A 13,321-nucleotide genomic window follows, 5' to 3' on the forward strand; every position below is an offset into this window, starting at 1 on the left:
GATTGAATTTTTATAACAATTAGAATAATACTAAAATTTTAATTCTGTACTTGGTCTTGATGGTTTTCCCCTTCTGAATTATAATAATTATTCTTTTCCATTATCCCTCTTAAAGGATGATATGGTTTACTTCAGTATGGTCCCCCTTATCTATTTGCCAGCAGTCAATTTTAAATTTAAATACATGTTTTTTAATTCACTTTGGATTTCTGAATGTAGTGATATCTTTTCAACACAAGAGGGTGATATGGAGACTCCTTGGTATGCAATTAGTGCACCATATAAGGCAAAGGAAAGAAGTCCCCTCCCAGTTCTGACGAAGTCTGCGGTGATTGGCGGACGAAACGCGTCAACGTAATGACGTCACTACGCTCGGCGTCTTCATAGGGTGCGGCGCCCACGAGGTGGGAAGGAACGGCAGTGTCACAGCTCCTTGCTAGGAAGGCACGAGGCCCTCGGAAAACTACCATAAGGCTACTATTACAGCGGTTCGCAAACGGCAATCCTCTATGGGAATATATCTTCCACCGGTGGCAAGTTACTATAGCCTACTGCTGTTTAGATTTATAGAGCATATATGGAGTTAAGAGGGAATGTTATATGTGCCTGATTTACCCTGCGTCTTTTTTTGGGAATTTTTTGGAAATCCTCTGTAGAGGAGAATATATATATATATATATATACGCTATCCCATATAGGCATTGTATGCTGTGACAAAGCCATATCCTATAAGAACCGCTTCATTTTTCTCAGATTGAGTAATTTTTGGAAACCCTTCATTGGGTATATATACTCAGGTATCCACTGCCTGCTATATACATAATACATGTTCTTGGAATTCATCTATTGAGACCACCTGGCTTCCCACCCCCATATGCATCTTTGAACAAGCATCAAGGACCTGATCCTATTTCAAGTCGACAGGAGTCTTCTTGATCATAATTGATGGTAATATACCCATACTTTGCGTTTGTTTTCAGGGTTTTTACTTGTTGCTCGTGATCTATACAATAATTTTTATATATATCCTCAGAATCATTTGGTACTGTGGACTTTGTTTCACTTGGGGTGGTTACCCAGGAAGTCTCCACACTTAAGAAGCTGGTATGACAGTCTAACTACTGAGAAGGTAATAAAAGTGTCCATTGACTACTGTATAGGGTGGCTTAGTATGGCTTAGGTGCGATTTAGCTCCTTGATTATCACATATATTTATTTATCTCATCTTTATGTTCCAGTTTCCACATACCAGGAGGTTACTCTACATACCCTGGCTTATACCAAGAACATACCTGTTGAATACACGGTTTACTCTAATACAAGTTGGAAATTTATGGAAACCTAGGATCAGAACCACACCACTATTCCACATTGCCCTATATGGTACCCTATTTGCCAATATGACCCAGAAATGAGGACGCCAAGTGCTTTTAAAATGATTTTATTTGTTTGATATGTTCACCGTGCTTATGTTTAACCTCCTTATGATCTATGTGATCAAATAAAATATTGTCTGTAATTTTTGAACCCATATTACTCTGCTTGGATTCTTTAGTAACCTCCTTTTCTTCAGTAGGGGTGCTCTGGTCACACTACCATATTGTTCAATATGTATTTTTTGGGTTTATGGATCCACACTTACAAGTTAAGTGAGTTGGAGATATGATTATGACACTAATATTCGTGTCAATATAGGTGGCCCCTTTTTTCGTTTTATTTTTGTGACCCTTCAATTGTAGACCTATCCTGTCATTATAGAGCTATATTTTTTATAGAGTTCTATGCTATGCAATCTGTAAGGTGCATATTGTATTCCCACACTGCTTTCCTCAGTTCGTAAACAATTCAACCTGTTTGTTTCTTGGTTAAATTTAACTCTATTCACTAAATGAAACTCAGGATCATGTATGTACTAATCTTACATTTTCACATTGTTATGACCTTGTATTGAAAGTTAAAAGTTTATTCTTGTTTACCTGTTTTTGTACATATGCCACACATTGTAACTTGTGATCTTGTTCTTAATAAAAACATTCTGGATTTAAAAATAAAAAACTGGATTAAGGAGCTGCAACATTTAAATTAATTAAATACCTCCAAAGAATTCCCAGTGAAGTAAATAATTGACTAAATATATAATCAGTTGTGCCTTATTCCATAATTATCAACAATTCAGTAATGTCATAAATATTTCAATTAATTTGTAAAATAAAAGAAATGAATTATGCCTTATTAAAAATTATTATAAATTAAATGTGATAAACTCAAATAAATACGGACTGCAAGGGGCTCTGATGTCACCACACACCCAGGACGGCGAGTATAGGCTGTGTGCGGTACACACACACAGTGGAGGCTCTGTTTGTGCACACAAGTGATTGATGTTTTATTTAAATGTGAGTGCAGCAATATAGTGGGCACTAAATAAAGCTTTTAAAAAGGATAAGGCACTATATCTCCTTTCTTTCATACACCTTACACGGAGGAGTATCTAGGAGAGGATCGGAGGGACGGAGGAGCAACCACGCAGCATAAGGAGGGAGAAATCCCAGCAGCCATATCTGCAGACAAGGAGAGGATCAGTAAGGAGCTCCCAGGGGATACCCATTATCCATCAAATCCCAACGGTTCGGCAATTGAATACAGCAGGATTAAAATATGGACACAAAGTGATGTTTGCCTAAATTTAATATTAGGCATACATGGAGGTGAGCGTATATTATTGTTACAAATTGGAGCACACAAGATTTTGAAAATATCGATTTTGGATCACAATCATGGTTTATGGGAGTGTCACAATTATAAACTGATTTATTTATTTGAGTTTATCACATTTAAGTTATAATGATTTTTAATAAGGTATAATTCATTTTTATTATTTTACAAATTAATTGAAATATTTATCACATTAATGAATTTATGGTAATTATGGAATAAGGCACAATTGATTATATATTTAGTCAATTATTTACTTCACTGGGAATTCTTTGGAGATATTTAATTAATTTAAATTTTGGAGTGCGACATTTCTGTTTTTTTGTTCGTTGGTAAGATACTATTGCACATGATTATGAGGATGTGAATAATGTCAGCGAACCACAGTATTTAATAATTTATAATCACAGTGGCTCACAAGTAAATATTTCTACATTGGATTAAAGGGCTGACTGCTGCATCTTTCCTAATTAGTACAGGTAGGATTTGGATGATCATAATCTTCAAAAATGTATAACCATGCTTGGTTATTACCTATAGATCCAAAAGTAAGAGTAATAGTTTCAGATCTTGTTCTGTTAGGTGTGCCTAACAGAATCAGTGCCAATGTGAAAAGACCCAAATGCTAATAACTTTCCCATGTTTTACAATAAACCTTGCATGTTTGGAGTCTAAAATCTTCTCTCTGTTATTAAAATTTCAAAGAATGGAATACACACATTTGTTTTAGAGGCTTGGTGAGAGCTTTCTGCCTGACCTCTCATCGACACAGAATTATTAAAATCATGGTAGACTTGTACAGTGATTTTCAAAATGATTATGAAAATATGATCCAGGCCTACCCACTCTTGGCTGGTTCATGAAAGTTCCTCTAACCTTTTCTTCAACTTTTGTTTTGTTCTCACATGATAAAACTTACAATCACACACTTAAAGAAGCACCAAATTTTAGTGTACTGTTTTACAGATTGGTTTACTTTAAAGGTTCTTTCTGTGGTGTGTGATTGAAATTTCCTCCTGATTGCAGTATGTCTGCATGCTATGTATTGGTGGCATCTCCTGAATCCTCTATCCATCAATAGGAAATTCCTCTTTTAATCCTAACCAGTTTAAATACAATGAGAACTAAGGTATCATGTAGCATATTTACTTTACTGTAGGTGATAGAGCTACATGCCAGCAAAATGTGTCAGTATTTTCATCTCTCAAAGATGGACTCCCCACATGGTTGTTCTCTATTTATGACATGCAACTATGAGATACACAGTGAAGAGCAGATACCTACAGTATAAGAAGACCATGGGCCAAAAGTAGTGACAAACATACTTCAACCATTACATTTTGCAGCACAAGTGACTTGATATTCCTGTCTAAACTACATTTTAAAATGATGTCCATGCTATAGTCTCTAAAACAGAATAGAACAGCTTGATTAGATCCAGTCATGGGCCATTGATGTAATTCCCTCGGCACATTGCCATATGATCATAATTTTGTTGTTTGATACATTTATTTATTCAGGTACTTATATAGCGCTGTCAATTTACGCAGCACTTTACATATATATTGTACATTCAAATCAGTCCCTAACCCTCAAGGGGCGTACAATCTAAGGTCCCTTACTCACATTCATACATACACATACTAGGGCCAATTTGGACAGGAATAAATTCACCTACCAGCATGTCTTTGGAGTGTGGGAGGAAACCGGAGTACTCAGAGGAAACCCACACAAGCACAAGGAGAACATGCAAACTCCATGCAGGAGGTGCCATGGTCGGGAATCAAACCCATGACCCATTTACTGCAAGGCAGATGTGCTAACCATTAAGCCACTGTACATGGTAAGTAACTCTGCCCTTCGTCCTGGAGCTGTATACATGGTACAGTGATAATCCCTGAAATAAGAGTGAGTTATGCTTAATTGTGAGACTGTCTTGATTGTACAAACGTTAAGCAAGGCAATGAAAAATACTGTTCAAATGCAACGCTATAAAGAATACCTATATAGAACCAGGATATTGGATATCCATACCAAGCTTTGAATGAAAACAAGAACCTAAGCAGTATAACCTGTAGAAGGTATGCTGTTCTTTGTAGTGACAGACAGTATTTGAAAGCTTCCCAAGTCACACTGATCCGGTATACATTACATTTGCGATGTATATTTAAAATGACCTGTTCAAATTTAAATGAAAGGTACAGAAGATACCATAAATCTTTAGTAAATATATTGTTATTAATATTGGGGAAATACACAGAACATTTTATTCATAAAGGTAACTGTGATGGAGGTGTAGGTGGGACAGAACCCACGCGGAGAGCAGTGGACACACAAGGTTTTTATTGAGTGATTTGGGGGCACTTGATAGGTATAGCAAGAGTTAAGTCCGGGGGCACACAGCAGAGGGGCAGTTCAGGCGGGCAACAGGTAAAGTCTGGGCATACAGCAGAGGGGTAGGCTGGCAGGCAATGAGTAAGTCCGGGCACACAGCAGACGGCAGTTCAGCAGGCAATGGGTAAAGTCCAGGCACACAGCAGAGGGCAAGCTGGCAGGCAATAAGTAAGTCCAGGCACACAGCAGACGGCAGTTCAGGCAGGCAATGGGTAAAGTCCAGGCACACAGCAGAGGGCAGGCTGGCAGGCAATAGGTAAGTCCAGACACACAGCAGAGGGCAGTTCGGGCAGGCAATGGGTAAAGTCCAGGCATACACCACTTTATGTGGGCTACGTGCGGGTGCAGGCACATGCAATGTAGAAGAGGGGGAAGAGAGGGAGGGGGGACCGTGACAGCCCCTCCCCCTTTTATTTTACAAGTGCCAACAAGGAGACCTCGGCGGGTGTCCTTGGAGGCACTTGTGGGGGGTAAGCTCACCTACTGAGGGCCCTGCTGCTGGGATAGCCCATCTGCATTTTGATGTTGGCTTCCCCGTCGATACTGGATGGTGAAGTTGTAGGGCTGGAGGGCGAGGCTCCATCTCAGGAGGCGCCCGTTATCCCCGGATACTCTATTCAGCCATGTGAGCAGGTTGTGATCCATGATGGTGGTGAATTCTCGGCCATACAGGTAGGATTGAAGTTTTTTTAAGGCCCAGACTATGGCCAGACATTCTTTTTCAGTGGTGGCGTAGGCGACCTCCCTGTTCAGAAGTTTCCAGCTGATGAAGGCAATAGCGTGTTTCTCTCCAGCCTCATTCACGTGGCTAAAGACGGCCCCCAGGCCGTAGGTGGAGTCATCAGTTTGCACCAGAAAGCGTCTGTTGTAGTCAGGGGCAGCCAGAACAGAGTTGCTTGCAAGGGCGGATTTGAGTTTATGGAAAGCAGAGTCACAGGCCGGGGTCCAGTTTACCATCCTACGGCTGTTTTTCCGGGTAAGGTTAGTCAGGGGCTTTGCCACAGTGCTGAAATTGTGGACATATTTGCGATAGTAACTTGCAGTGCCCAGGAAAGACATTACTTGTTTTTTGGTCTGAAGGATAGGCCAGTCATGGATAGCTTGGACTTTTGTGGCTTCTGGTTTCAGTTTCCCTTCCCCTACTCGGTGGCCTAGGTACTGCACCTCAGCCATTCCCAGCTGACATTTGTCTGGTCCTATTGTCAACCCTGCCCCACATATGCGGTCCAAGATGGTCCTCACATGCAGTAGGTGTTCTTTCCAGGTGTCACTAAAGATGGCTATGTCATCTAAGTAGGCACAAGCTAATCCCTGGCATCCCTCCAACAGCTGATCTACGACTCGCTGAAAGGTGGCGGGTGCATTTTTCATCCCGAAGAGCACACCAGGAATTCAAACCGTCTGAAAGGGGTAATGAAGGTGGAGCGTTATATGCCCTCCCTGGTAAGGGCAATTTGCCAGTAGCCCTTACTGAGGTCCAGGGTGCTGACGTATTGGGCCCCAGCCAGTCGATCCAGTAGTTCATCTATGCATGGCATGTGGTAGGCGTCGCTAACAGTGTAGTCATTTAGTCACCTGTAGTCTATGCAAAATCGGGTGCTCTAGTCCTTTTTAGGCACTAGCACCACTGGGGAAGCCCAGGGGCTGCGAGAGGGCCTGATGATGCCCAGCTGGAGCATTTCGGTGAGCTCTTCTTGGATGGCCGTTTTCACAGACTCGGGGACCCGGTAGGGGTCCTGCTGGATAGGTTTTTGTCCGTGGATCTCTACATGGTGAAGGACTAAACCAGTACGTCCTGGGACTTCTGAGAATGCAACAGCCCGGTCCTCTAGTACGGCCCGCATCTGACTGGTTTGCTGGGAGCTTAGCCAGGCTCCAGTGAGAATTTGGTCAAGGGAGTGGGTGGTTTTGGTGGCTTGCAGGAGGTCGGGTAGGGTTCTCTCATCAGCCTCCCCTGTAGGTGTGGGGCAGATGGCCAGTATGGGCAGGGTCCTGTCATGGTATTCTTTAAGCATGTTTACATGGACTGTGCTCTACTGCTGGTCACGATCGTCTAGGCTAATCACATAACTAGTCACGTCAATTATGCGGAGGATCTTATAAGGTTCTTCCCCGGTGTGCTGTAGCTTGTTCTGGGTGTGGGGGACTATCTTGAGAACTTGTTTACCCTCAGTGAACTCCCATCCATGGGCCCTGCAGTCGTACTACACCTTCTGTCATGTCTGAGCCGCTTTGAGGTGGCTGTGGACTACAGCAGCAAGTCTGGTCAGCCGCTCTCACAGTTCCAGTACATATGATACAACTGGAGTGCCCGTATCTTCAACCTTCCATTCCAAGTGCTCCCGCAGTATGGTCAGGGGACCTCGGACTTTTCTCCCGTATAGGAGTTCAAAGGGGGAGAACCCCGTGGACTCCTGTGGCACTTCCTGGTATGCAAACAGAAGATGGGGGGAGTTTTTCCCAGTCTGCCTCACTGTCGACAAAGGATTTCAGCATGCTTTTTAGGGTCCCCTTAAAGCGTTCTCAGAGGCTGTTTGTCTGGGGGTAGTATGGGGTGGTCCGAATGGCCCGTACTCCGCAGGTGCGCCACAGGGATTGTATTACATCTGACATAAACTGGGTGCCTTGATCAGTTAGGATCTCACTGTCGAATCCCACGCGGGAAAAAACGGTGACCGGGGCTTCTGCTATCTTGGGTGCCGAAATGCTAGACAGGGTTACAGCATCCAGGTAGCGGGTCACGTAGTCCACTATAGTGAGTACTTACTGGGGCGGGCTAGAGGGCTGATGATATCTACTGCCACTCTTTGAAAGGGCTCCTCAATGATGGGTAGGGGACAGAGCGGAGCCCTGGGGCGATACCCTGGGCACCCTTTCCTTTGACACACATCACAGGTCCGGCAGAAGTTAGCAACGGACTGAGAGATGCACTGCCACTACAATGCTTGGGTCAGTCTTTTTTTCTGGTCTCCTCTTCCCCAGGTGGCCAGTTAAGGGAATGTCATGGGCGATTTGGAGCAGCGGGAACCTAAACAGTTGGGGAACTATCAGCTGTTTAGTTGCAGTTTGAGGCTGGCTGGGAGCGGCTTGAATCCGTCAGGTGGCATAGTAGTCCTTGCTCCCAAAGGAATTGCTCCCCGCACTCCCCTACTGGCCCGGCATCCGCCTGGGCTCTAAATCTGAGTGGGGTCGGAGTCCAGTTTCCCTTTAAATTTTTCCCGGTCGCAGGTCAGAGTGGTATTTAGGTCAGGGTTGGGAGCATTCACCGGATCCAATGTGGGAGGGGGTTCTAGGTGGGCCTCTTCAACTGGAAGACCTCACCTGGCTTGACTCCTGGCCACAGCCCCTACGTACTGGCATCTGCCATCTGCGAGGAGCCTGCTCATAACTCGAATCTGGCAGTGCTTTTTCCCAAATCCATAGTCGAGACATACTGAAGCCCTGGGAATGTGCTACCTGGCACCACCTGCTAGTTCGATGGAGAAACCAGGGCCTGGTTTGATGGCTTCCGGTTTTAGCACGCGGGGATCAGCAATGGTGAGGAAGGTCCCAGTGTCCCCTCCTCTGGTGGTAGTTCGATGTAGTTAATCGGGTGGGTGGGGCAGAAGTTCCTGGGACAGCTGGCCTGGAGGTGTCTGGTCTGGTTGCACTCACAATACCAACGGTTCAGGGGTGGCCCTGATGGTCTGGGGCGGTAGGAAGGCATTGGAGAGGGCACTGGAGCTGGCACGATGGGCTGCCAGAAGGGTGGCGTGGGGAGGCCAAGGAGCTGGCCGGGCGGGGCTATGGGCCTTAAGCGGTTCAGTCACCCATTTTTTTTCCAGTGGGGCTTGATGGTGGGGACTTTGTCTGCCAGTGCAACGGCCCGCTCGAGGGTGGCAGGGTTTCTCTCCTTCACCCACTCTCGCACTTCTGCAGGACATTAGGTATAGAACTGTTCCTTCAGAAAGGCCTGTATAAGGTTTTCAAGGGTGAGGGCCTGTTCCTCTTCCAGCCAGCACCGGCAGGACCGTGACATCTTGTGTGCGTACATTTTGAAGGATGGCTCAGCGTGACAAGAAAGGTCCCGGAAGTGGATCCGGTGGGTTTCCGGGGTTACAGCGTAGTGCTCCAGCACCATCTGTTTGACCCTCATGTAGTCTCGATTCCATTGTGTGTCCATTGTCCAGTATGCAGCAGCTGCACTCCCCAGCAGGCCGACCAGGTGCTGCATCCAGTCTGCCTGGGGTACCTCCAGCAGCTGGCATAAATGTTTGAACTCCTGAAAGAACCCCTCCACATCTGAAGCTTCACTAAAGGGCTTGAAATCTTTGGAGGGTCAGGCCCAAGGATTCATGGGCTGGGGAGGAAATCTCGTCCTCTGATGTCTCCCAGGGTTTCCCTCTCATGCGCCCTCTGGATAGCCTCCCGCCTGTCATCCAAAGTGGCCCCGGGGCCCAGGATGGCCATCTCCTACTCATACCAGGTGATCCAGGGGCTCCTGGGACTTTGGTTGTCTGATGCAGGTCATTCTGTCTCTGGTTGAGGGGCATCCAAGCTGTCAGCCCCTCGAGGGCTGGCATCCTCGATGGCGGTGACCAGCTCCTCCTTGGATAGGCCCCTTCCGGAGAAGCCTAGTTCCCAGGCCCTCTCCTGCAAACTAGCCACAGTCCAGTTCCTGTACTCACTAGACCGAGCTAGGTCCAGCGTCAGGGGGCTATTGCTCTCCATCGTCTTCTTCTGCGTTCTGATCCCACCACTGCCAACCAGTATGTGACGGAGGTGTAGGTGGGACAGAACACACGTGGAGAGCAGTGGACACACAAGGTTTTTATTAAGTGATTTGGGGGCACTTGGTAGGTATAGCAAAGGTTAAGTCCAGGGGCACACAGCAGAGGGGCAGTTCAGGCAGGCAAAGGGTAAAGTCCGGACACACAGCAGAGGGGCAGGCTGGCAGGCAATGAGTAAGTCCGGGCACACAGCAGAGGGCAGTTCAGGCAGGCAATGGGTAAAGTCTGGGCACACAGCAGAGGGTAGGCAATGGGTAAGTCCAGGCACACAGCAGAGGGCAGTTCGGGCAGGCAATGGGTAAAGTCCGGCTGACAGGACGTAGGTCCGGGCACACAACAGAGGGCACACAGCAGAGGGGCACATGGCAGGCAGTAGGTCCAGGCACACAGCAGAGGGGCAGTTCAGGCAGGGAAGGGTTAAATCCACTTGGATGTAGGGTCTGGCCGCAGCTCAGACCTCTCACAGCACTCTGGGTTATGAGTAGGGAAACATCTGCCTACTCCAGTCTTTTATCACCGGAGCAGGACGCTCCCAGGTTGCCACGGCAATGGCCAGCCTGGTGTAGGGTTTGTTATTGTTTATTTGCTCCCCTTCTATCCTGTCTTAAACCTGAACTGTGGAATAACCATTAAAAACCTCCCCCTCTCAAAGTTCTTTCAACACCATTGCATAATTTTATTATAAAAAGTCAAATCAAATGAAAAAAGCACATTTAAAATACCTATGACTTCACTAGTTATGGTCAGAATTCTTTCCAAGTGAAATGGGAGGTTTTTCAACATAGTTCCTTGTGTCACATGGAACTATATATCCCATAATGCTTTGGATAAGTGGTGACTTGGTTGGGAAGTTCTGTGGGCAGTGTCAAGGGAGTTCTCTCTCCTGTGTCACCACCCCATAGCTACAAGCCAGTCAATCAAATTCAATAGGCATGGATGGGAAGGAAAAGGAGCGGATTCCAAACCACCTTGAGAGCTGTAGGGATTTCTATGGCATTTGTTTTAAAGTTTGTTCTCAAATGAGTTTGTTTTGCAAATTTCTTGGTCAATAAAAATTTGTGTGTAGAAAAACACTTCAACGGAATATTGTAGTCAAATTCAGAAATTCCTCTTTGTTTTGTATGTTTATGTAGAATTGAATGTTAGAGTTTCTAAGGGAATAAGGACAATATTGTCCATTTTAATGTGGATTTTACCTTTGGACGCTGGAAACACATATACAGATTATTGATTTTTTTTTAAATTATTTAACCATTCTTTTATCTAGTGAGAATGAAACAAGTTTTGGCTTTAGATATACTGAATTCCAGACAAATATTGAAACATGTATCTGAAACTTTCTTGGTTGTAGGCTCCTGTAATTACCTGCAGACACTGGAGGAGGGAGAGTCAACACAATTACCCAGTCAGGCACTGCTACATTGCATAGTGCTGTCAATCTAACCTTGGAAGATTGCAGGGTAAAGCTGGCCATACATTGGTAGAATTTTGTACAAATGTAAAAGTCATCCGTACATTCTATAATCCATACAGAGACTTGACAAATGTCATTTGAAAGTACATTAAAAGTTAATTTGCTTTTAACATTTGATTTGGAATGAGTATATTCTTCCATTAGAAAACTCACGTGCACTGTTAGAAATTCCTTCGTTTGAGAAGTATTTCCATCCATTCCATTTTTTTTCATCACCATAGTCCAAAACTAATGCTGATTTAACCCCACTTATGATTACAAAATCAAACATAGATGAACATTTTCTAATGATATTCTACTAGTGTATGGCCAGCTTAAAATAGCAGAGTGATGACCTTCATTGATGTGTTTCTGCTCCATTGTTTAATCAGCTTGGTGCTCACTGTGTAGTCTGCAAAAATCCTTTAGTGTCTGTAAGGGGTGCCTGGATTCAAATGCACATTTCATATACTGTACATTATGTGTTTAACTGTTTGCCAAGCTTTATACTTAAGGCTTTCATGTTTGGAGTGTGCCTTTTAAACATGCTATATTTTAAAGCATTTAAAGTAGCCTGTCTGTCAATATAAGTTAATTAATATTAAAGTGGTATTAAACTCAGCTTTTGAACTTGTATCTACAGGTAAGCCTATATTAAGGCTTACCTGTAGGTACAGTGGATATCTCCTAAATTTGGGGTGTTTAGGAGATATTCACATGGGATGCAGCCAGTAACATCACCAGCGCATGCACTCTGAAGGGAAAACACACTCATGCCATCCCTTCAGAGCTCTGTGCCGTGGCCATGACTCCTGCTGATAGCATGGAAGTGACACCATCGTGGCTCAGTCGTTCAAGCGGCTGCAGCCCACAAAGCCAGAAGGAAGCCCAGGTGAAGATGGAAGCCCTGTCAGTGGTGACATCGTGCAGCTGGAAGGATTCTTTTTAAGGTAAATATGCCGTAATGTGCTAGTATGCTGTGCATACTAGCCCGTTATAGCTTAAATCACCAGGGGCCTATATTTATAAAAAGAAGGCTTACTACCTCTTTAATATAAAAGCTGGCATTGCTGGTTTGTTTTTTGCAGTTTCATGATTTAGGACTGTCATCATTACCCACTTAGAGTGGAATTAAAGCCTAACACTAAAGGTTGTCATATATAGATTGAAATTTGTCTGGATCAGCAGGGACTGCCCAAATTTCGATTTGTGTGTGGCCACTGCAGTTGAAAAGAAGTTGGTCTACCGATCAACTTCTGTTCAACTGCCCTGTCTAATAAAACAATGGCTGCAATGGCTACAATGCAATGGCTGCAGCGCTGATCTGTGCATTCTGACTGTGAGGGAGTCTCCATGCGCACTGGGGAATCTCCAATACAATAGCGCACTGGGGATAATTCCCCCACCTACCTCAAATGTGGGGATGGGGAAATTGATTCAGTTTTTTTTTCGTTCAGTCCACTGGATGAATAAAAAACTGAACCATGTACAGTCAGGTCCATAAATATTGGGACATCGACACAATTCTAAAATTTTGGGCTCTGTACACCACCACAATGGATTTGAAATGAAACGAACAAGATGTGCTTTAACTGCAGACTGTCAGCTTGAATTTGAGGGTATTTACATCCAAATCAGGTGAACGGCATAGGAATTACAAATCCATTGTAGTGGTGTATAGAGCCAAAAATGTTAGAATTGTGTCGATGTCCCAATATTTATGGACCTGACTGTATGGCCAGTTTAAGTACACTTTCTCCCTCTCCCCTCCTCCTAGCTATCCTGGGCAAAAAAAGATCTGTGTACTTATCTTTTTTAGTCTGCTCCAGCCCAGTCATGCGATCCTGCAACTCCAGTTCCCTGTGTCAGTGAGTGGTGTCTGCGGCTGCAGGGAGATGAGGGTGCTCCGTCAATGGCTGGGCCATGGGAACTCATGAGTGGCATCACGGCTCTGGGAATTCCCTGCTGTTGTTGAGCACTCTATGATAAA

General features: G+C 44.5%; 1 long non-coding RNA gene across 1 annotated transcript; it reads left to right on the forward strand.

The window, feature by feature from the left end:
• Nucleotides 1–1,047: 1,047 nt before the first annotated feature.
• On the forward strand, nt 1,048–1,531 carry LOC149445747 (uncharacterized). Its single transcript, XR_016306351.1, has 2 exons — nt 1,048–1,129; nt 1,239–1,531. It is a non-coding gene; the product is annotated as an uncharacterized LOC149445747 (long non-coding RNA).
• Nucleotides 1,532–13,321: the final 11,790 nt, after the last annotated feature.

Source organism: Staurois parvus, unplaced genomic scaffold, assembly GCF_062004578.1.
Source record: "Staurois parvus isolate SC_StPar_1 unplaced genomic scaffold, SC_StPar_1.0 ptg000712l, whole genome shotgun sequence".
Taxonomy (NCBI): domain Eukaryota; kingdom Metazoa; phylum Chordata; class Amphibia; order Anura; family Ranidae; genus Staurois; species Staurois parvus.